Source organism: Dermacentor albipictus, chromosome 4 (assembly GCF_038994185.2).
Source record: "Dermacentor albipictus isolate Rhodes 1998 colony chromosome 4, USDA_Dalb.pri_finalv2, whole genome shotgun sequence".
Taxonomy (NCBI): Eukaryota; Metazoa; Arthropoda; class Arachnida; order Ixodida; family Ixodidae; genus Dermacentor; species Dermacentor albipictus.
The window spans coordinates 170,107,145-170,132,634 of NC_091824.1; the positions used below are offsets into that span (position 1 = coordinate 170,107,145).

The 25,490-nt window shown below is 47.5% G+C and overlaps 3 protein-coding genes and 1 long non-coding RNA gene across 6 annotated transcripts in view; 2 read left to right on the forward strand and 2 right to left on the reverse strand.

Annotated features, from left to right (window-relative positions):
• LOC135902469 (serine/threonine-protein kinase SIK2-like) overlaps nucleotides 1–25,490 on the forward strand; it is a 309,800-nt gene that overhangs the window by 230,909 nt on the left and 53,401 nt on the right. The gene's annotated exons all lie outside the window — the stretch shown is intronic.
• Nucleotides 1–25,490, reverse strand: part of LOC139059410 (uncharacterized) — a 356,283-nt gene that overhangs the window by 142,759 nt on the left and 188,034 nt on the right. The gene's annotated exons all lie outside the window — the stretch shown is intronic.
• The window catches only part of LOC135902470 (homeobox protein engrailed-1a-like), a 110,305-nt gene that overhangs the window by 78,296 nt on the left and 6,519 nt on the right, over nucleotides 1–25,490 (reverse strand). The window lies entirely within an intron of this gene.
• LOC135902492 (uncharacterized) lies at nucleotides 22,073–24,446 on the forward strand. The gene is made up of 2 exons (XR_010564527.1): nucleotides 22,073–23,051; nucleotides 24,333–24,446. It is a non-coding gene; the product is annotated as an uncharacterized lncRNA (long non-coding RNA).

The window sequence follows — 25,490 nt, forward strand, 5'->3', positions numbered from 1 at the left end:
CATGCTTTCTGTAAATGTGCTTCTTACCGCTGCCTTTCCACTCCACTGAACTTGCCAGTATCTATAGTATCGACAAGTTCATAGACCAAACCGTCATGACATTAGTCGGGCAGCGGACTCAGGCGAGCGTCTCAGTGCGCGTTTTCAGAACATCGCAGACCGGGCGCCGTAGCAGAAATCTTCCTCGCGTCTGTGCTTGCTCCATACCCGAGTTGTAGCCGATGACTGTTTGCCGGTTTTATGTTTCGCGAGCCAAGCTTCACACAGCTTCTTGTGCTGCGGCTACGTGTGAATAAGGCTGACACCGGCCTCCGTTGCGTGCGTCCGGCCCTGCGGCACCGAGCAGTAGCCTACCATGTTGCGCGCCTTCAAAGGCAGCCATTACCTATTGTAGTGCTTGCAAGCGTTGTAAAGGAGACACTCGAAGCGGGAAAATTTCGCCACTAAATGAAAACTGCAGCGTACGAGGGAATTTAAACTCGTTTTCAGCTCGCTTCGGCGCGCCCGAAGCAGCCGACGCGGCCGCTATGTCCACGTGATCCCTCCTAGGACGTCACGCCGACGGTGGCGCCAGCTTTTCCAGTGGTGGAGCTCGAGGCCAATACACGCCGCGTCGCAGGGGCGTCGCCGCGCCGCTGAAGAGGGCCTCGTGTCCGCCGGCGCGGATGTTCGGCGGCAGGGGCCATTTGCTCCAGAACGCGTTAACGCGGGTGTAAGATTCACGTGGACGGTGAGTACCGGCGCAGACGGTGTAAAGCTTGCTAAGTAATTGCCAGAACTAGTAAACTACACCGGTTAACAACAAGTCATTGCGACTGCACCTGCGTGTACGACATCACGAGCAGAATTCCGTCGGCAAACTACCTGACGTAGTTTTAGTTTGGGCTGGTTTGTAGGTTACGATAAGTTAATGAATATACCCCAAACGTACTCAAGTTCGTCACATAATTTTATTTCTAGTAAGCACACGTGCGTGTCACCTGTTTTTTAATGATGAATTATTCTCTTTCCTAATCTAGTTATGAATAATCTTGAGCTCACCTGGCTAATGAGCCGGTTGAAGGGCGCTCCTCACCTTACCTCTGCAAAAGAATATATATATATATATATATATATATATATATATATATATATATATATATATATATATATATATATATATATATATATATATATATATATATAACGTCATAATGTGTCTCTGGGGAAAATTGGCTGCTGCTATATATGATATATATATGCATGTATGGGATCTCATGTCGTCGTTGCCATATTCTATGAGTTACGCGGTGTATACTTCGATCTTTATTACTAGTATGGACAACCGTAAGCAAATATGTTAATACCGAAGTAATTAAACTCTTTTAAGATTATTGGAACAGGAAAGAGCCCTGTTATCCTAATTTTTGTCCTAACAAGTTCTTGACATCACTACACTATGGAGAACTATCGGAAGTAGCACAGGAAATTATTCTGATAGCTAGAGAGTGCCGTCGGATGATATTCTAAGAAACCCTCCTAATTTTATGGAGGTAGAACTTCTGTGTCAATGCGGCAGTGTGCAAATGGTGCATACGACGTTACGCATATACCCTGCATAATGCACGATTTGTGCCTTGAGGCGATATTTTCTTTTATGCGAAGCATATTACGAGGCCTCAACCCAGCTCCTCAGGCGCGGCGGTGACCATGAAATCACGTGACACCGTGACGTCACGACAGAGGAGAAGTGGCTTTGGCTCAACTCTTGCAAGACGGGCTGGGTGGGAATCGAACCAGGGTCTCCGGAGTGTGGGACGGAGACGCTACCACTGAGCCACGAGTACAACGCTTCAAAGCGGTACAAAAGCGCCTCTAGTGAATGCGGTGTTGCCTTAGAAACGCGCTGTTTCTAAGGCGTGCGTCTCTTGCTCAGGCGCACATTTCGTTGCCGCGCCGAACGCTGCTTTGCTCGACGCTCACCGCGTCCAATGCGGGGCGCGTAGTCGCTGCCCTGTAGCCCATTGTCTTACACCCCTTGGCGGGTCGACGGGAACGCTGTCGCGTTCCACTCTTGAAGGCGAAGAAGTAATGCATGAGTTGTTTCTTCGTCTAGCCGAACCAAATATAGCCAAGCAACAGCAGTTCACCAGGCTAAACAGTGGTTCAACAACTAAAATAAAGGCTAGTATGCTTCGCATCCTGGGCTTAACCTTACCTAAGCCACAGCCATTTTTTTGTTCTCTCTTATTTACATATTTTCTTTCATTGTGCGGTATCACGTTCACTCTATAGTATCATTAGTATTGGGGTCATGCGATTAAGGCACCGTTGCAGTGCAATAATTATTTATAGCTTTCACGTTTAAATTTGAGTGGTGGATAGAACGAATGAATGTGGATTGCTCGTGGCATAAATGGCACTCTAAAAATAAACCACACGTACATTATTCGTCCAACTGGCTTTCCATATAGCTGGAAGAGTGAAACCGAGAAAAGGAAAGAAAAGGATGAAGGAACGAACAGCTGCGCAAAACATACAACTCATGGCTTTGACAAAAATGAACGTTCACGAATTCTTCATGTCTTTTTTATGTCGTTTTCGTCACTTTTACACGAACGCGATGGTTGAAGGGCATAAAAGGAGACCTAAGTCGAATCAACTGTATACGGTGCGCACGGGCGAGAGGTGAACCTGGCACGAAGTTTCCGCTCGCGCGACGGCGAGGGTGAAGCTTGTCGCACCGCACGGGACGTCTCGAAGAGCGCTGCGCTTCGAGCTCGCACGGTGCACTTCGCCGCCGACGAGCTCGCGTAAGCGGCGGCGGCGACGCTCCTTCTTTTCTTTCCAGGAGCCGTCGGCGTGCATGTCGCCCAGCGAATCGGGCGCGCTGCGGCATCCGGCCGGCGGTGAGCAGGCGCGCACACCGAGCGTCCTCCTCACCCGAGGAACGCCGGCAGCGCGTATCTGGCTCGCATCGCCCTGCGGCCGGGCTGCCCGGGTGGTCCGGCCGTCAGGCGACGCACAAAGGGCGGCGACGACAGCCGCCGACGAAGCCACGACACCTGTGCCGCCGCTTCTGCGGCTACGGGCGCGGAAGCCGCGAGCGGTCCGCCGCGGCCGACGCGTCGCTGCTCGGAAGCGTCTCGAGACGCGTGCGTGCGTGTGTGTGCACAGCGCGAGAAGCAGCGTCCGCTTGATTGGAAGTGGCAGCCCCCCCACTTTTGTTCGCATGCTGTCGGACTTCCAATGTGCGCCGCATCGAGGAGCAGCGACAATGTTGTGGTGGGCAACCCGCGGCGCTCGCCCGTCGTGGTATATGGCGCGTCTCTTCCGCCCGACTGAACGCGAGGTCGCGAGTTCGACTGCCGGCAGCCTCAGCTGAAGACGTACGCCTCCAGGAATTCGGGAACGCCCGTGAGCTGCTGACATTTCTCTTTACGCCCAAGAAGAAGAAGAAACCCATTGACGAAGTTGTCATGCACCCAAGGTGTACTCTTTCATTTCTCTCACTCGTGCATTTCACTAGCCGTACGTTACACGAAAATGCTTCATACTGGGATCTCCATATTTTAACTGTCCAATAATGGGCCGTTTCATCACATTCGAATGTACAGTGTCACAGTGAACGTTCTGAAACCGAGAAGTATCCAATTGGAACCAAGAAACTGGCAATTTCTCTTCATTAGATCCTCTAAGGCAGGAGTTCCCAAACTTTTTCGCCTTGGGAAACCCCGTCATCCTTCCCAGAGTGCCACGGACCATCACACATTTGTGGCACGGAACATCGCGGATCTTGAAATATTGCGCAACATCACGCTCCTGGCGTTCTTCGGGGAACTCTATTACAGAGTATACATAGCTTATAGCGCCGCATTCAGCGCGTGCATGTAAATCCCGTTATGGTGCAATTCCCCGAGAGCGCGGAGCGCCGGAGCGGCTGCCGAGCTCGTGCACTCGACGCGGACGGTGCCGCCGCGCGCCTGCTGCAATATTCAACAGCGCCGTTTGTAGCCGAGGAAATACCCGGCGCACGGACTGAAGGGAAGCCGGACGTACTTCGGTGTCCGTGCGAGCGCCACGTATGAGATACGCCGCGCAGGAGTTGTTAAATAACATGCGCAACGCGTTGCTAAAGCAACGTGTTATGAGGTTCTTTGCCGAGTGGGTTGACTCATGGTACTTCGAAGAATAAGCCAGTGAAGAACAAGACGTGCGCTCCTGAAACAAGCAAGCGTCCCGTTCCTCGAGACTGTGCTTTCGTCTTCTGGTTTAGTTCGCAAACTATAGCGTGATGTGCTATAGATGCAAAAGGCAACTTTATCCCAATAATGCATTCACCAACTTACAAACGTGCCTGCGTAAAGGGGGGAGGGAGGGGGGGAGGGTGGAAGGGGCGACAAAAGCACGTGACGTGTGCCTGTAAAACGACCTCATCACAACATTGCAAGCGGTTGACTGAGTTCATAGCACGTATTCTGCCCATATAAAGTAATTCCATATTGTCTAATCCATTTACAATACCGCATTATGTGATACCACGATTCTCCTCTTCATTCCAACTGTACTGGCATAGGAAAGCAATTTCAACGGCAATCTTTACTTGTGTCGTAAATAACTTGTCTTGCTGGACGGCGTGTCTATACGTAACAATATATCACACTAATTTTGACGTCGTTCGGGAATCTTATAGGTATAAACAACTGACGTGTTTTACAATAAGGTCCAACATATGCGCAACACGAAGCGGACAATTCTTTAAGTGTTATATAGAGTGGGAGATTAAAACTTCTCACGGAACGAGGACCAGTAACAACATTTCAAAGAGCAAAAAAAAAAAAAACAAATTACAGAGAAGCCAACTTAACATATGACGAAAAGAAATCTATGGCAGAATATATGAGCTAACGAATTATGCGAGCTCTAATAAGCATTAATTGCACACATAATGCGTTTCGTAATTAGACGCACTTGCCTTATAACTTAGAGACAATGTGACGCAGTTTGAAAGGGCACAGAAAGTAACGCCGAATAATATAGAAAACCCGCCGCCGTAGCTCACTGGCTGTATACACGTTGCTGAGGCCGAGGTGATGGGACTCCTGACCGCATTTCGAAGAGGGCGAAATGCAAAAGCGCTTGCGTGTACTTAGATTTTTGGTGCACGTTAAAGAACCTCAGGGGGTGAAAATTAATATGGAATCCCCCAACCATATGGTGTGGCTACATAATTATATATTTGTTCTGGCTCGTAAAGCCCCAGAATTATCTTTTTAAAATAGAAGCCTGTCGCATGAAACGCTACTCCGATCGTGTCCAAACACGTCTCGCTGTTCTTGCAAACTGCTATACAGACCGCCTTTCAAAATTTGTTATCGCATGAGCGTAGAAGGCCACGTGCTATGCCTGTTGCGCCATTGCTGCGTTTTTAAGTCATGTCATACACATATAGTGCTTTGGAAATGAGTCACCGTAAATCAGTAGTTTTGTGAGCTACGTCATGTCAGGCAGCGTGTGTGCAAGAGCCAGTATACTATGGCAAATAAGCGGATCCGTGGGATGATGGTGTGGGAACGTTGCATCACACAGTTTCCGGAGGGTCGCGTTTGGAGGGTGCCATGCATTTGTATTCGGCGGCTCTGCCTTAACTTGGTAAGCAGTACGGCATATATGTCAACGTATCGATGTGCTTTTCTTCGTCGAAGTCTTGTTTTAAGTGGGCTCTGCATCTGTCACCGTTTTCAATCATGGTACACCATCAGCTTCAATAAAGCATTATACGGTATAATGGCGGCGAGAAGTCCGTGTTGCCTGACATTTATAATACGTCGCTTCTTCTTCTTTATTAAATGTGAAATATGAGAAGTTCGACCGCAGACAGGAACCGGTTATCCTAGTTATAGAACACACACACACACACACACACACACACACACACACACACACACACACACACACACACACACACACACACACACACACACACACACACACACACACACACACACACACACACACACACACACGCATCGCGTTCTTTTTCTGCAATAGGTGTCATTTATGTATTATTTATATTCTTTTTCCACGAGTATATGCATTGCACTCAGAACACATACGTGCGTATTCAGAAGCTGCCGACTGCTTTTCGCGCAGGCAGTCCCTTTTTTTGTTTTGTTTTTCATTCTTAAATATTTCTCTTAGTTTCGCAGTTGCACGAATACCGACAGCGTTTCCTACAGTGAGTGTTCCGCTTTCTCAAAGAAATAGAGAAAGCGCGAGAGAGAGAGAAACACATCGTCACTCCACGATGCAGACTAATCTCCAATGGCATTCCGATAAAAACGTGCCGCTCGTTCTTTTTATTGCTTCGCGGGCTGCGTCGTCCAAAAATACGAGAAGCGTGCGTGTGAGCGTTACAGAATGTCGGAGCTCTTCGCAGAACTCGACCCGTGCAGGCGATAATAGACAGGGCTGCCTAATACTGTGGAGGTCTGGCGCGATAATGGCGGCTGGCAATTGGGGGGAACACCCATGGCGTGCCGAGAGTTACCTCCTGCGTCCGACTGCTTATCTCAGAAGCTCGCGCTCCGCGCAACCCGTGGGACGTCGTAAATAAGGCGCCGAGAGAATTATCGCCAGCTCGCATGTGGAGAACGTTTCAATTAAGCACTCGCAAAAACTGGCTCCCGGTTTTTGTTCATCTTAAAGGCCGTCCCATTCAGAATACTTTATCTTTCTGTGTATACCACGTGAAATACTCGGTTTTAAACAAGCACACGGAGCCTCTGCGGCTTGGTAACACGAGATAGATCTTGTGATTTCTATGTGTGCTCGAATTCGATGAACACTTAACCAGTTCATGCAAGCTTCAGGCGTAATAAATAGCTGCATTTGACAACCAAACCAGGTCCCCTTCCTTCCTTTTTAAAATGCATTTAATCTCTCCATAGTGACTTTATTTTTATGTCTGAATACTCCCCCGTCCCCTCTTTGTATGTATGTATGTATGTATGTATGTATGTATGTATGTATGTATGTATGTATGTATGTATGTATGTATGTATGTATGTATGTATGTATGTATGTATGTATGTATGTATGTATGTATGTATGTATGTGTACCGCTGTATGTATGTATGTATGTATGTATGTATGTATGTATGTATGTATGTATGTATGTATGTATGTATGTATGTATGTATGTATGTATGTATGTATGTATGTATGGCGGGTTGTTTTCTGTGCGGTTCGTCTTGGATTTGTTCCTGCCAACGTCAGTATAGTACAAGTCGCCAGAGCTATCTCATCTTGCCACAACGAAACAAAGGAGAGAGAGAAGCTTGATTTTATGCCCATTGCTAATATGTTTCAACGTCTGATTTGGTATCTGTTTGGTTGAGTTTGCTGGCGTTTGTGTAAGGCGCTTCTTGCAACATATTTTTGTCATGTTTTTTTTTCGCGGCCTAGTCACATTTCAGCGTGAGTCTAAGAAACCGTAACTATACAAGGTTCTGTAGCGTGCATTCCTCAGCTTGAAATTAGGGATAAAAGGCACATTGCGGCCTATATTATAGTAAACTCGCGGTACATAGAATCAGAACTAAATACCTATGCGTAATGTCGGCAGACTTCATATTTGTGATATAAAAAATGCGGATAAGGCTGCCAAATATTTATTTTTCTTAAACTTGAAACCAAATCTGTGTCTGCATTCACAAAACCATTCGCGCGCGAACGGGCGCGAACAATTCGTGACAACGAGCGAGCTATTGGCGATGGTGTTGGACAATATGAGAAGCGATTCTCACCAGAAAAAAAAAAAAAAAGATGAGTGACGCAACCTCACATAGCTGGTGTGCTCACCTTTAGCACATATACGTATATATACGCTCCGTTGCAGAACTAAAGTTGGAATGCTCGACATTTCGGGGGATTGCAGCATATAGCGTTCATGCGTGATGATGAAGCTTAAAGCATCCAATTTATATTTAATATCAGGAGCGGTTATTAAGTCAATTAGATTATTTTATATTGCCAGTCCAGCGGTCGACAGGCAAGGAAAATCTGGGGCTTTAATTAGTCTGCCCTGCTGGTTCAAGGGCGAAGACTTATACGAAACGGTGACAACACACGACGCTAAAATACTTCGCAATGAAACCACCGACTTGATTGTTTCCGATATGAGACAATGGTAATGGGACTACACTAACAGTTTTGTATGCGCGTTTATATCAATGTCCCAAAGAAAGCAATTAAGGCGTGCATGAAAAGGTTCTCACTATCTTAATTGTATACTCACTTGCCGTGACCGTAATGACCTCATATATAAGTATATATGTGTGTGTGTATTTGAGTTCTAATTACGCGCTATGTCCTATCCAAAATGCACCATGCACAAATAGTTCTCCACCGCTACTTATATACTCAGCTGCAACCAAGCGAAGCGAGAGGGCCACAATGAGGTTGACGAGTACACGTATGGAGGTTCGGTCGGCGAATGGAGGTAATAAATTTTGTTGATTTGCGACAATGGATGAAAATGGAGAGAGGGAAAACGAAAGGGAAGAACAAGGAGGTCAGCCAGTGCCAGGTCCGGCTGGCTACACTGTGTATGAGTAAGGGAGTAAAGGAATGAATGGAATAATCATGTGCGCATCCGCGGGCATTGTGAAAGACATAAAGAGCTTTATACCTGGTTCGTCTCTCGATTGCAGAGAGCAACAAAACAGTGACGCAATCTGCACTTCAACGGAGCCGCATATGCTTTCCATCTTGAGATGACCCGCCGAAAAATTCTGTTATTCTAAGTAGCCCCGCTGAACAACGGGGAAAAAGACTTCGTTTCGTTTTGTCGTGACATGCATGGCTGCTCCCACGCGCAGCTCCCTCCCTGCCCCCACACAGCTGACATTTGCATGTACAGGCGGCCGGAAACAAAACACTATACCTGTATATATTGTGTTATTTGTAATAGCTTGTTTTCGTATACTCACTGTATTCCTACCGAATTATTTGTCAAATAGTGACGGTGACGTCACACAATGAGCGTGACCGAACTAATTTATTACCGCGTACAGCGGAACTACCTATAATGCACTGCCAGCGCCCCAAACTAAGCTAAGGGAATTTTCGCTGTGCATACCCTACCGCCCATTGTTAGATATGGCGCCGTTTCCTGAGGCTACTTCGAGTTCCCCAGACCACATCGGGTGGCAGCACAGCTAATTGAGGAATGCAGAAGCAGGAAAGTGCATTCCAGAGAAGCGGCCGAGCAAACAAGTTTAAGGCAACAAGTTCACGTGCCAACAAGTTCGTGCGTCGCCGGGATTAGAAGGGGGCCTCGTACAATGGAGCTCAATCGTCCCCCTTCGGCTTTGAAGAAGGCATCTGCTACCGCTGCGAAGCCGAGCCACCGGGTGCAGGTGGGCCCTTGTGCAATGAAGCAGGAGCGCCCCCCCTCCTTCTCCAGCCTAGAAGAAGTGGATTGCCAGTCTGCGAGGCAAGACCGCAGAGAGCCGCCAGGTGCGACACCGCGACACGGGCGCCTACCATTGGCTGAAAGTGGCGTCATCGGAGCGGACTCTCCCATTGGTGAAACATGACGTGACTTACAGTGCTCGAAGGGTTTATAAGAAGCCTTCCAGAGAGACCTGAGGATTCTGGGACATGCCCTGATTCCCTGATTCACCTCTCTCGAACTTCTTGCCGCGGGCCGCAGCGTCCGAGTTGCTGCCGGCCCGTAATGACTGTACGTTTGTTACATGACGTCTCACGTCCCCTGTACATAATGTAGAATAAATACTCCCAAGTTTGGGGTTTTCATCCCGACGTCCCGTCCTCCAACCCCTACATCTGGTTGGCAGCAGTAGGATCGCCTCCGAATGCATCAGCTGGTGGCAGCGCTACGGATAAACCTTCGTCGAGAGAGATCCTAAGGAACCGGGAAGAGCGAAGAAGAGAGAGCCTTCGTCGAAAGAGGTCCGAAGAAACTGGGAGTTGCGAAGAAGGAGCGAGCCTTCGACCCAGGGAGTCCGGAGGAACCGGGAGCAGCGGACGAATGAACCGGATGGCAGGGTGCTGCAACCGTAAGTGAGCGCGTGGTCTTTTTCCTTATGATTCGCCAGACTCAAAGGTTGTGTGTTCAATTTTGATAGTTCTGGGAATCGGGAGTTTGTTGCATTGTGTCTTTGGACAAATTAATTAAGGAAAACAGTTTTAACTACCTGTCGGGGCAGCTGCCATGGATCTTAGAAGGTTGACGAGGTTGGATTTGTTGTTGGTGTGCGACGATTTGGGAGTTGAGGCGGACGAACGGATGAAAACGCCAGCTATCATAAAGGCGATTCAAGATAGTGGCAATGATGATAAAAGCATTGAGCTTGCTTGGGAAGTGATACAGGAGCCACGGGAGCATGAGCGTCGTGTACGTTTGCGAGAGCGTCGTCAACTTAGGAGTGAGCGTCAGCGTGAAGAACGCGAGAATGAACGGAAGCATGAGCTTCAAGAACTTACTCTTAGGTGTGAGCGTCACGGATGTGAGAATGAACGCGAACGTGAGCGAGAGGAAAAGTATGAGAGAGAGAAGGCAGCACTGATCAAAGAGATACAGTATTGTGATCAGTTATTGGCACAGAGACAACGGCTGTCTGAGAATTCTGTAGGTAGTACAGAGCGAAAGAATGAGGAAGCATCGAACGGATTTTCGCCAGAAGCCGACGAAAAGAGTAGTGCCTGTGAGAGTAGCTGCAGATTCATAAGTGAAGGGAAAACGCTAGCTGCTAACGATGCCTTAGTGGCAACAGAGGCCGTTAAAGGCCGCAAGGAGAGCGACGAGGTGCTGTGCCAACAGATGACTGTGGAGACAGCTAGGCCAGCTGCGAACAAATTGGCACAGTTACCGAGCGTGTGCGTCGCTGGTAATGTTAGCGAGGTTGCTAGCGAAGAAAAGGGTACTGCTGACGCGACAGAAGCGAGCACCAATGTAGAGCCAGATCTGCGTGCAGAAGTGAAGTGCGAACTGGACGATGCAGTTGAGAGTAGTTCTCGGGATGGCGAGCTCCGTAGTCCACGAGAGAACAACTGCATTGTTCAGGGATCGGTGCGGCTCTCCGCCAGTCTAGATGGCCTAGATAGGGATGATTCAGTTGTTAATCATTCGGACTGTGCGCGTGAGACAGCGATCGATACCGACGGGCTGTGTGCCGATGCACAGCGTGAGCTGGGCAATGTAGCAGAGGGCAGTTCGCAAGAGTGCGAGTTGTCTAACTCGAGTAAAGCCTGCTGCATTGTGCCAGAGTCGGTTGGGCTGTCCGCCAGTCGAGGCAAAGTGAGAGTAGATTTAAATGTAAATCACTCAGACTGCGCGGGTAAGAGGCCGATCCGGGCCGACGAAATGTGTACCGGCCAGCACGAGGCACGAGAAGGCTACATGAAAGCGAGTGCAAAGACAAAGCGCCTTAAAAAGAAGCGCGGTAAAAACCGAAAGTCGGTAATTAATGTAGCGCCGCCAAAGATGGCGAGAAACCCAAAAGGGCAGGGCGCGAGGAAGAAGGTGCGGTCGTCTAGGACGATGTTGACGCACCCAAAATGGTCGAGCCACCGGTCAAAGGGGGACCGCGAAGAATGTTCTGCACGGACGCGGACAAAGGGCACGAGGCAGTTAAACTCCTCGTCGTTCCGTAGTTCTTTTCATAGCTCAGCGTGCAGTTCGAAGAAACGCAAGGTGGCAGGACGAGACCAGGTGGGGAGTAGCGACGCGGTCAATCGAGTTTGTGTTGAAAGCGGGGCGCGAGGACGCAAATTGGCAGGAGACCGTAACGTCTTGGGGGAGCTGATAGTTAGTCAGCCCTTTTGTTGTCTCTCGGCAGCCAGAGTAGCTTTCAAGCCGCGACCACCGCGAGGACGGCTCAGAGTATGAGTCAGACATAAGCGTTTGGAAAGGGAGGCGAAGAGCCCTTCCGTAGAAATGAAGTGTGTTGTTTTTTATTTTGAGCATCGGAAAGGTTTCGCGAATTGAGACTAGGATTTCTTTCAATGTGTAAGGTTTGAGCTTTGTTTGTTTTGGTTTGAGAAAGCTCCGAGATTTGAAAGACGCGTTTGTGTAAACATGTAGTCTCGCGAGATGCTCATTAATAAGCAGATAGGCTTTCTTTTTTATTGTGTGTGTGTGAGTAACCTGAGGGTCAAGGTTATTGTTGAGAGGCCTATCGTAACGCGCGTGTGTTTTATTTAACCTTCTTTCTTTTTAAGTGTTTTTGAATTGTCTAAGGTTAAGCGCGTAGATTTTCAGTGAGTGCATGATTTGCACTGAGAAGCGTTCTTAGTTCCATTAGCGCGTGTCCTGTGTGGACGGAAGGAAGCAGATTTATGACTGGGTTGCTCGTATATGTGTTGAGGGCAGCCGTGTTCTGACTTCTCTGATAAGTATGCGTGTAACGAGTTATTAAAAGACGCATCATTTTAAGAGTTCTGCGGAGTGTGTAAGTCCCGCAAGTTTAATTGTTCGTTTATGTCACGTGTCCTGTAGGACTTTCAGGGAAGAAACGTGAGTAAGTGTAAATGAAAAGTTTGCCTTCAACGCAAGTACGCGTTTTGTTTAGTGACCACAAGGCTAGCGCGCTTGTGATTACGTACTTGTGAGGTTGACCAGATTGTTCAGTGGCACCATTACGTGCGATAAGTACGCCACTGCGATAGAGTGGAAACATGCTGTTCGTGTAGTCAGGCCACTTAGTTATGTTCGGATGTTTTCATTTGTTGTTTGCATCGTCAACGACATTTTGTTTTGCAACAACAATAGTGGTCTGGTCTTGTCGGCAATCGAGGAGAAATGCATAGCTGTTTGGAAGGGTGGTTACAACTGTTTTGTCGAAATTGGGGAACTAAAAGATCAGGGTTCATTTTGACTCAGTAATAGCCTGGCGAGTCAGGGGTGAAGAGCCTGCGCTTACACGTGGGGCAGCGCTGTGTTGTTTGGTTTGTTTGACGTATGTTCTCCAGGGCCCAGGATCCCGAGGGTTGTCAAACGAGGCTCGACCCCAGTACCCTGCAGCTTCTTTCAGCGTTCCTCATGGCCAGCGAATTGAGTTCACCGGCCATTCAGAACTACCGGGGCGAGGACGAGCTGTTAGATATGGCGCCGTTTCCTGAGGCTACTTCGAGTTCCCCAGACCACATCGGATGGCAGCACAGCTAATTGAGGAATGCAGAAGCAGGAAAGTGCATTCCAGAGAAGCGGCCGAGCAAACAAGTTTAAGGCAACAAGTTCACGTGCCAACAAGTTCGTGCGTCGCCGGGATTAGAAGGGGGCCTCGTACAATGGAGCTCAATCGTCCCCCTTCGGCTTTGAAGAAGGCATCTGCTACCGCTGCGAAGCCGAGCCACCGGGTGCAGGTGGGCCCTTGTGCAATGAAGCAGGAGCGCCCCCCCTCCTTCTCCAGCCTAGAAGAAGTGGATTGCCAGTCTGCGAGGCAAGACCGCAGAGAGCCGCCAGGTGCGACACCGCGACACGGGCGCCTACCATTGGCTGAAAGTGGCGTCATCGGAGCGGACTCTCCCATTGGTGAAACATGACGTGACTTACAGTGCTCAAAGGGTTTATAAGAAGCCTTCCAGAGAGACCTGAGGATTCTGGGACATGCCCTGATTCCCTGATTCACCTCTCTCGAACTTCTTGCCGCGGGCCGCAGCGTCCGAGTTGCTGCCGGCCCGTAATGACTGTACGTTTGTTACATGACGTCTCACGTCCCCTGTACATAATGTAGAATAAATCCTCCCAAGTTTTGGGTTTTCATCCTGAAGTCCGTCCTCCAACCCCTACACCATGCAGTCACATACGAGTATATGGGTGCTCAGCACGCTCGTTAATGACCGATATACCTTTGGAAAGGCTTGCGTGAAATTCGCAGTTGATGGCAAGCGTAAAAGCCGTTTCTCCTCTATTACGATGTATTTCATTCGTTTTGCTAGACGGCTTGTAAGACGGCATGGGATAACGGCGAGCGAAATTCCACCTGCACTGCGAGAACGCGCAAGAGGAGTTGAAGTGCTCCCACCTCCCCTTTACATCAACGTGCTTGCGTTCCTATTGCAGCGAGCAGGCTCCCAGAGAACAAGAACTGTTGTCAACGCCAGCCGCCGCGGCCATTGCGGAGCGGACAAGTGGTGGCCGTTTCCCCCCCTCCGTCGGTCGTAAACAGGCCGTTAGCGCGGCTTGTCGCAGGACGTGACCACTAAACGGCCCGGACACTTCCCAGGAGGCGAGATTAGCCGATTGGCGTCCCTGCCCAGCGCTGCGTGCTTCTGCTGCTGCTTTTGCTCGGCGACCGGGATTTCGGGGGAACAAGAGGGAGGCTGTGTGTATCCCGCGGCGTTAACCACAAGTGGCCGCTAAAACGGCGCCGCCGATGTGTGCGTGCCTCCCGCTAGCAGTCAATCCGCGAGCACTCGGAAGGCACGCGGGACACAGAAAAGGGAAGCCAGGGAGTCACCCGCCGCCAACTGCGCGGCAGGGGCCACAGGAGAGCGACAACATCGTCTTAAAAGGGGGTGTCCCCAGCAAGAGGTCCATGGTCTCTCACCCCCCAACCCCCCTCGGACTAGGGTGCCCCTCCATCGTTGCCGGTGGGGGCGCCCATGCGCGTTATATTCGCAACCCATAACACCCCCCCACCCCCTCCCCCCACACTTGCACCGCGGGCAGGGGGTGGCCGGGAAATCGCCCTGGGGTCCCCGAGCGGAGGCGGCGTGTAATCGCTGTCGCGCAGCGTGTGTTGTTCGGACCCACCGATGCTCGCCGGTGCCAACGCATACGCAGTGCGCACGAACAAAGCGGCGCCATATCGCGCGCGCAGCCGTTATTAATTCGCCGCAGGGGAGCGATGATCGTGAGAAGCAGAAACCCATGCGTGCACGCGTTGGCCGGTCCGCGAGTGAAAATTTGCACCGTGAGGGTCCGCGCGACAATGGGGCTGAGAGGAAGAGGGAGACACCACGGGCTGTGCGACGACATCGCGATAAGCCACGTCCGGAACTGTCTGTATGTAGGGTCTTTCCCTCTGGAAGCCTTCGCGGCGTAAAGCCAGGCGGTGTCAATTAAACGATTAATATTGCGCGAGATGAGTACAGAATTCGCCCGGTCGCGTGTCCTACGCGGGTAGGGTGCACATAATCGCAAACGGAGGCGAGGTACGTATATAGCGCGGATAATAATTTCCAGAACCCCAACCATAGCACAGTTATACAAAGGAACACGTCTTTGGTTTCATCTTTCGAGTAGTGAGGTTCTAGGAGGGGATTCGTCGCCAAGCGAAGGTTCATTGAGGCGAAACCTGTTCCCAACTTTCCGTGTGCCGTTCCTTTCCTTCTTCTTTTTTCTTTACGTCGGCATTGCAAGAGCGACGGTTTCAGTGGATATCGCGCTTTCCCGGTATATGCTCATCGCTTATAGCACTGTCGCTACAGCGTTTCGGAGCCACAGTTCTTGATCCGCTAGCTGCTCTTGTGCATCAAAATTGCTTGCGCCACCGCCTACCGTGTCGTGAATGCACATCCTTCCGGTATAAGCATTAGAGCGCGGAACACATATATGTCTACAAACGACGCGATCCCTCGTATAGCTGGTGTTACAAACAAGACGTCCAACGAACTGTCAACAGGTACCGGCAGTCAGATCGGTTACCTTTCCGACGCGTTGTCCGGCAAGTTCTGACGCACACGTGTTCGATGCTGCAGCTCAAACGGGACGCGCTCGTCGACAGAGAAATTGCCCTTCTCTATATCGTCTTGGGTGCCCCGGCCGCTTGAGCTCGCTGCATCGCGTAGTGCCTCAGTTTAAATCACCCTAAGAATACTCGGGCAGATTTGCTTTCGCAGTCGCTTATGGTTTCAAATACACTCAACGTTATACTCTCCCCGCATAGCATACAGAAAATGCAAGTCGCTTTTATATAGCCGCACCTGCATTCCGATGCTTAACCTTGTCCCAATATCTTGTCCTGTCAACCGACCTGCCGTGGTGTAGAACCGGTCAAACAAACACAAGCGCCCGGCTCTACACCACGGCAGGTCGGTTGACAGCACAGGATATTTGACCTTTCATAGAAGTGCGTACCATGTGTGCATCTGTTTCTCATGTATGTTCAAATGTAATGTAACAATATTGGTTTGACATTACTCATAATTCCATGCAATAACAAAAAAAAAAAGAAGGACCTGTAGTGGTGTAGTGGTTAGAATGCTTGACCTGCGAGCACGAAGGCGTGAGCTCGAATCCTACTTTCGGGCACCTTTTTTTTTTTTTCAGCTCAGTAACTTTTTATCAGGGTATTTATTTTATTAATTCCATCTTTGCGGAGTATCGGAAAGAATGACCGTTACTCCCTTGAGGAGCATAGGAAAAGGGCAACTGTTAGTCTTCGAAGGAGTAACCGCATGGGGAATAACAGTTCATCCCCTCGCACTTACCCACTATAAGAGGAAGAATCGTTGTGGCAGATCAGTTCCTCCCCTAAAGGAGTAACCTCACTACCCCATTTCCTTCTTTTCTTCTTTGAGTGTGGTATATAAGACGCGACGTTCGATATACAGCACACTGCCCGTTTGAAGCTTGACTTCTCGGTTGCGATAACCCGATGAAATGTGTTATAAACTTGTTAAACGCGGTTGATGGTAAAGCAAAGGTTATTTATACGTCGGCTAAGACGCGTTATTTTGCTATGCCTCCAGCTTAAGATAATATAAACCTAGGCCTAAACTTCACCGTATATGCATGCGGAAACGAAGGTCTGCTCGGTTTCTATCAAATGAAAAAAGTTTTAATTAAGAAAAAGAAAAGGCATCACGCAGCTTCCCTGACTTCCAGAGTCCTGTCCACTTTGGCTGTTCGCATAGTGTTCCAGCAATGCGTATACATTGAATGGGTGGCATAACAGACACCTGGGACGTTCAGGTGTGCAACCGCTGACTCTGGAATATATGCAGTGCATGATGCAGTTTAAGTACTGTTGACACGCTTAATTAGCCACCCAGCTGGTTCAACTGCGCGTTTTCTTTCTTTATTTCGTGCATCCGCCGGCATATCCCGCAGTCCATAAGTCAGGCCACGTTTTCGCTTCGTCCCTATTTCGCGCTCGGGTGGTTCGACGCTCGAAGCCAAGAGAAATGCTTCGCATTAGTGTATACGTGTCGCGCTACCCCGCTTACATTGTCGTCGAGCAAAGCACGGAAAACTGTTGGTATATTGCGCACTGCTTTCTTACCATGAACATGGTCTTATAACCATGTTCTTTTTTCTTGTGACACGTATCCCAAATAGCTTATATAGTTCCAAGTTCCACAAGGGGACAAATAACTTTAGAGGAGGGAGCTCGCATCTCAGCATGCAGGTTCTTAGACTTAAACTTAGAGCATCTGCATGTTCAGTCAGTGTACCACTTTGTTACACGTTTAAAAAGAATGAAAGCGCCAAAGATGGATAGAAAAACATAATGGACTTCCCCTGCTGGGAACATTGGAATGTTTGCATACGTCTCTTCTTTCATCGCTATAGAGCTTTCTTTAACACAACCAAGCCAACTCCGCATGTGAACTCCGCAAAGTTCTTCCCGTTGCCACCTATTATACAACATGGCAACTTGGGTGCTTATGTATCATCGGGAACTGTACAAGATTAACATGGCAAGGGACAGAAGACCATGCACTGACACCTACCCGAAGGAGACTGGAGAGAGAGAGAGAGAGAGAGAGAGAGAGAGAGAATCTATTGGAAAGATGGCAGGAAGGTCGGCCTGAGCTATAGCGCGCTCTAGCCTGCTACTGGAAGAATACTATATACAGAAGTATGGGGACTATGAAGGAATGTGAATTGTCCTTAAAAGAATAGTAAGACAAGCTGCAAAAAAAGAGAACATAGCAAATTTATTCTCTGTATGTCACCTGCACAGATATTTTCATGTCAACAGCATAACGCGAGTACACGTGTCTACGGTTGTGTATCTTACAGGCGTTCTGCGGTCGCCCAGCAGCATTAATTGGACGCAAGTGACAGGCGAGCAAACCGTTGCTAATCAAACAGCGTAAGCAGCTGCAGAGAAACAGGCTTTTCGCAGGCCGGCAAGCTCTGGTCGCCCTCGCTCCGCTTGCAGTCAACTGCCCGACAGCTCTCCGAGTAAAATAACAAAGTATTGGAAAGAGAAAACCGTTCGTGGCATAAATCGGCTTTGTAACGATTGGCCACGTGCGAACGTATATCGGCTCGCCTGCATAACTGGCGCGTTTCGATGCAAGCCCCTCGTTAAATTGCTTCCTTCTCAGCGTGCGCGCGCGCGGAGAATTTAACGCATGCGCCTCCTCCCTTCGCGCGAAGTGGGGAGGGTGTGTATGCACAGAGGGCGACGAGAAACGGCGCGACCAGTTTGAGCATGCTGGCGGGGGCGACTGCCTTGCGCAGTCGTATGCAGTTGTATCGGGATTCGAAAAACACTTTCGAAAGCTCTTTGCTCGACACTGCCATCCGTGGGTGCTTTAGATGACGACGAAGGTTTTACCGCCGTCCTGCTGTTCGAAAGGGACGGGTGCGAGTGAGGCTTAAAGATAAGAGAGCGAAGGAGGCTGCCTCGTTATTTGCTATACTGTGCGACGATTTACTGCCAGAAAAAGAAACGATAAAATAAAAGAATAATCAACTTCTCCGACAGGTACTTCATGCAGTGTAGACTTGCTGAATAAGAAAAGAAGCTGGGCCGAAGGGGCATATCTTACTTGGTAAACAGCACAAGTGTGTACAATATACACGCAGTGCATGGCATAGCTGCCGATAGAGGCGACGGAGGGGAAGCGGGAGGAGTAGACGAAGGTGTATACATTGCACGAACTCTGTTCCAGCTCTACGTCGCTTCCGTATATATGCACGCGTCTGTGGGCAACGGGGGTTCGTTAACCAATGCCTGCAGCGGTGACGGTTCACGCCCTTGGAAAACCTGCGCGTGCAGTGCATGGTGCGCGACGTTGTGCAACTGCACCAATGACAGCCGAGGCGCGTAATCCCAGCACCCGCATCTGGTATTTCGTATTTCCGTAAAACTGTTTTGCTTAGTTGACTTCCAGAAGACTAGCAGAATAATTGCTGTTTATTTCGGCAGTCGTACGTCTTCAATGAAAAGTACACTCACGTGCGCGCGCGCAACCCTCCCCCCCCCCCCCACACACACACAAAGTAATAAATAGAAAAGTAAACAACAAGGCGGCCTTATAAGCCAAGCTTTGAGTCGTCAGCCAAACCGATATCCGGCATGCCGGATCATTCAAGAACAGTTCATTAAATGTGTGACTTCTTGTTGTAGCCGAAAGAAAGCCCGCATGTTGTCCTAAACATACAGAAGACTATATACAGGATTGAAAATTTGCGATGCTTAATTTGTGGCTGCAATACATCCGTCTTTAAAATTCCACGTAAGTTTGCCTTTTTATAAGCATTCGATGGGCATGTTAACGGACCCTGCTGACCAGAGGCTTTGAGCACAGACCGAAATATCAAGGAAAGCACATTGTACGCACAAGGAGAGAGAGAGAGATAATTTAATAGAAAGAAGGCAGAGAGGTCGGCCTGAGCTAAGGTGCTCTAGCCTGTTACTCTGCACAGGGGGAGGGGGAACGGGGACATAAAGATGTGATGAGGGATGATGATGGCATAGCAAGAGAGATGCGCAAAGGCGAAAGCAAGTTCAACACTCTGATGATAAACATTCACAAATATCATCCATGAAGCCACAATCAGGCTTCGCATCAAGTTTGTAGTCACCAATTTGAGTGAACATAAAAATAGAGGCGTTAGACCTTCCTTATATATATATGTATATATATACGCAGGAAAGAGAAGCCGAACTTTTAGGAAGACTTATTTACTGAACTGGACGTCACTGTAGTCTGACGAAAGCTGGTCCACCAGCCGAAAACGTTAGTAATGAAGTTTTCCTAAAAGTTCGTCGTCTCTTCCTGCGTATGTTACGTCGGGTCCTGCGTGCAGACCTTTGAAGAAACCCCACATATATATATATATATATATATATATATATATATATATATATATATATATATATATATATATATATATATATATGTTTGTGTGTGTGTGTTTGTGTGTGTGTGTGTGTGTGTGTGTGTGTGAAAAAACATTGCACGAGATGTCCGTTACTCCGCTACTCCTCTGCATCTTGTGCTATCATTCAATAAAGTTGCTGTCATATTTTTGTTTTAAATTATCACGTTATTCACACTGCTCGCTTATTAACTAGTCCAACCACATATGTCGCTATTGATTGTGTAAATCTACCACAAGAAAGGCATCTGCATTCCCGATAAAGCAGTTGATACAACTATATGCTAAGCCTGCAACTGTGCTGCATGATTGTGGTGATCATGTGCGCAGTTTGAATCATGATAGCGAGTGCATAAATAATTAATCAACCGCATATACGATTAGATATTCAGTGGAAAATTGCAGCTATTAGTTAGCAGTTGCGATAAATAACTGTGCGTTGCAGTTTGATAAAAAAAAACTACGTACAGACGTACAGCCAATTATACCGTAATTTATCAGTTTTCATGCATTCTATTGGTAATAGACGAGACATCGAATGCTGTATTTCCCCATATTCTAAACGAATAAAACGAAATCACGAAATATGTGGTACCCTGCGTGACATATATACGAATTAAGTACGTCGTGAAGTCGATCGCAACATTTATTATGCACAACAACCCCTTTCGACATTATATGTATCATATATAATTCACATCCACGTGCGTGTTCACGTATGGAAAGTACGCGCATATATTTATTTTATTTGCGGATCCGCATGCCCTTCTTCCGCAGGCCCTTGCAAGGGTGGGTTAGGCAATCAGTACGTGAACAGAAACGCAAAACTAAATTTCAACAAAAAAATTGAAACAAATTGGAACACGAAACACTATACATATACTATACATAAAGACAATAAGAAATACACAAGATACACATCTAGCTGTTGATATCGAGTGGTTTATTTCTGTGCTGGTATTATATTGATTTTGTGTTCTCGATGCATACATACGTATATAGAGGACATGTCTTCATGTCACGGCCGTGTTGTTCTTTCCGCGGCTAGGTTTCTGTTCAAATACGGATGCTTAATACATGTAGGGCGCCCCAGCAAATGTTAGCCAAGCTATTCAGCGAAAAAAGAAAAGAATGAACGAACACGGTGCAAGGCGCAATTCTAAGGCCTATACGGTGTTCGGTCCTTGGGCCTTTGAGGACCGAACAATGGGTCTTCCCCTATGAAAATGGCCATTGCCTTTATGTTTCCTTTATGTTTCCTTCTTGTGTCCTATGTGACCTTTATGTTTCCTTGTCCTTTGTGTGACCTCCAGGATGTGAACTTTGTGTGTACTACGTGTTTACTCATCCTAAGGTATACCTCGAGGAAGTTACCTTTATTATGCCTCTAGGATGTGTCCTTTATGTTTACGGCAGGATGTTAACTGGATGTGCACTATGTGTTACCTGAGTGTACACTTGAGTGCACATGTAGGTAACATAGAGTGCACATAACAACTGTCTTTACATATAATATAGGCAGATCTATCTGTACTGTGTGACAGGCATTGATACACTCAGCAGAGTCATTGTAAGTACTAAATCTTGACTTATGCTTTCATTTGGTCCAAGAAAACAACCCTTATTATAATTCTTGTAGGATGTGTCCTTTGTGTTTACGGCAGGATGTTACCTAGGTGTGCACTTCAGTACACACGTAGGTAACATAGAGCATATAGTGGGCGAGTTGGTTACGATTCATCGTACCTTTAGCAACAGCGCAAAAGCAACGCGGAAACAAGGAACACTCCGAAGAAACAGCGCCGTCTTGTTGTGTTTCTTCCTTTTGTCCGTGTCGCTTTCGCACTGACCACAAGTACGAGTAACTGTTGTGTCGATATTAGCACGCGTAGAAGCAGGGCAGCGCGGGTCCCGTAAATGCTTGCTTGGGCGTACAACTGAACAATTTATAATTGTGAGTTGGCTAAGTATGAAAGTTGTGTGCGGCGTATGGCCGTATTTGATTACGCGAGCATGCAAGCAGTACGCCTGTTTCACTTTGGCCGAAGTTCCGCTGCCGCTGCAAGCCAGCTATCGCCACATTTTGTCGCCTTCATTCCTTACGCTACGAGCAAATATGGTGCCACCTATGCAAGATAAAGCCTGACATTCTCAAAAACACGCCACTGGGCACCATAAGAAGCGTGTATATGTGTGGCAATTCCGAATTTCTGATCGGTAGGCGTCACAGCTCTCGCGGCTGCCCGCACACCGTGCGCCATCCCAAGCGACGGAACAGCACATGATGCGCGCTGATTGGCTCGTGTCCGCCGACAAACCACAGGACAAGCGTTCGCGCATAGTTCGTCTAAAATCTCTGCATATACTTTAAAAAAACAAGGCAGCGCACCAAGACACTTTAAAATCAATAATTTGTGTTTAAATACCAGCCTTCCTTCCAGCAACGACGTTTTTAAATCTCGAAGGCCGTGCTTTTCCAAAATGCACGCCCTAAAGAAAAATGTAGATCTCGGAGGCTAAATTCATGTTTTAACCGCAGTGCGGCGCTGCAGCAGTGTAACGGTTGACGGTGAGCTAGGTCACGTTGTTTTGCTGTGAGCGGTGAGAGTGTTCGTTACACAGTAATTTAATCATATTTTCGAAGTGCCTAAACAAACTGTGATCCGTACCGTGTGCATTAGCCATCAGGAAACCTCTGGACTCGTGTAACGCCATTAGTTCGCCTTATGTTTCGTGTGATACGCCAGTGTCTTGTGTACCACAGCGCCCGTCCGAGCGGCCTTTGTTCTCGCCTGTCCGCGTTCGCTCGTGGAATACCTGATACTGTGGCTTCGAATTATGGTGCGTGAAAGAATTTGTTGACAGTTCTGCTTTCGTGCGCTGGTGTTCATCGGCGATTCAACAGTGTTCGCGCTGGAAAGAGTGTCGTCGCGTGGTGCCTGCGAGACGAAGAAGCCGTTTGCTGACCACATTGAAGGTAAGCAGATCTGACGCTTGCGCGCATTCTCGCAGCTTTTGGTTCATGTAGTAAGCTTTGTGGAACGACAACAGAACACTTTCTGAGCGTACGTTGACCATGTTGCTGTGCACATTTAGCAAAGCGTTTCACGAGGGGAGTTTCCGTGAAATGTATCATTTCTTACCGCTTACTTGCTTTATGGAGTGATGTGCTACCACCGCCGATTGTTGGGACTTAATGGGCAAATATTTACGTAAACGCTGAAAGTTACTGTTTTCTCGGTAGTTTCCCGGCAAGAAATTCTTCCGTAGATATGAATTTCCGCAAGTTACGTTTGTAATGCATGTCGATGTGTCACGGGCATCGCGAGTTGGCACGCGACTGCGATGTTTGACACTTGAACAGGTATTAGCTTGTGTGAAGATTACTTTATTGATAGTGTTCAGATTGAAGTGCAGCTTCGCGAGAACTTGTCTGCATTGTTTGTGTTCTTCGACGTGCTCGTGTATTTGTCTTCTATATTGTAGGGCAAATGTAGACCGACATTACAACAGCGAAATTTCTTTTTAATCGAGGCATCTCAATCAGACGCTCGTTTTCATTAATATTTTCATCCGAAGAACGGGATGTGAGTTCCTGCGATTGTTAAAGACAGTGGTTTGTAGCACTGCCTAATAAGGGATGCGATTTTCTTGCGATGCTTTGCGCTCGATGTTTGCCACTCTTATAACCCACCTTTCACGGCTGGCTGTTATAGTTAATAACGATAGCGGAATGTCGGTCAGATCAATGAGCAAAGGAGTAGCATCGGAAAAGGGATCGCTACAAAATCGCGGTCTAGGTTTTAGACCCTTCGTAATCGATTGTTCATTTGATTTACTAGATCTTTAAGTTTTGGTGATAATTTCCCATGTAGTCTGATGTTTGCGGCTGGTTTTATTCCCGCCTGAATTTTACCATATAACAGTGTAACCACTTGAGATATAACTACGAGACATCTGTACAAGCAGGCACACAAAGATTTGTTGGCCAGTTGCCTACTCCTATAGGTCATGTACTACTTAGCAGCTGCTGCAGAAATGTTTAAAAAAATTTGTGAGCAATTTAATACCTGAGTGGACTGGCAGCTCCGTCTCTTTCAAACAATTAGTTAAAAGCTTCTGTGTTGCCCTGATGTTTTTATGATCTGTTTTTGACTTCTCCACGTTTCTTCGCTGTGTGCATACAGGCCAGGCTGTTCTTGCTTAAATTAATATTTTTGAATAAGTGAAAAAGATTGGCTTTTGTTTTGTTTTTCAGGTGCCTTGTGAGCTCTCACCCAAGCAACACATTCCAGAGGTCTGCTGTGAGCAGACGTGGCAAACTGAAGTAACATTCAGATAGTCCAATAAACTGTTCGTAGTTTCAGACAAACTTTTGCAAAATATAGTCAAAACTTTCTTTTAAAAGTGCAAGCACTGATCCAACCTGATCTTTCCATCCAAACATTACATATTATATCAGTCACAAAGACATAACTAGAACAGCAGCACTGCAGTGAGGAACGTACAGTGGTTCTCCAAGTGTTATACTGAAATAATCTATGAAGGCTAATTAGTTTGCAATTTTAGAAGAAATTGTCATGAATTTCTGTGCCATAGCAGAGTTTCAATCCATGCGCTGCATCATGTAGGGAACAGTAACCTTACAATGAAAACCAATGCAAAACTTTTTAACTCAGGAAAAATTTATAAATATAAAATGTGTACACGGAACTCTTCATCTATGCATGTCTACGTAAAATACAGGATTTAGTCACTGCGGCCACATAAAGGATGCATAAAGGTAGGACACACGAAGGAAACATAAAAGCAGTGGCCAAATTTCAACATGGAGGAAACATAAAGTACGGTAACATGAGGGATACATAAAGGGAGGACACACGAAGGAAACATAAAAGCAGTGGCCAAATTTCAACATGGAGGAAACATAAAGTACGGTAACATAAGGGATACATAAAGGGAGGACACACGAAGGAAACATAAAAGCAGTGGCCAAATTTCAACATGGAGGAAACATAAAGGATATTTCCTCATGTGAACTGCGGGAAACATACAGTAAACATAAAGGACATAACCATTTTCATAAGGGTTATAATTGCGCTTTGCACCGCGTTTCTTAAATCCTTTTTTTTTCGTTGAAAAGCTTGGTTAACGTTAGTTGGGACACACCTGGTATGTATGACTCAAAGAAATTGCGTGAACTCTGCTTATGTGATGAGGGACTGTGCCATATGCGGCTGGTGCATGGTGACGTTATTTGTGTTCTTGAGACTTGTGTTCGTGCTTGCTGTTGTCGTATAAAGTTCCAATAGGGATGCTGGCCGCACAAAATTGATTATTTACCGGGGCATATCTTTCCCTTGGCTAAACTGGAGCTTTGCTGAATTGTATCGACCAAATTTGTTTGAATATACCA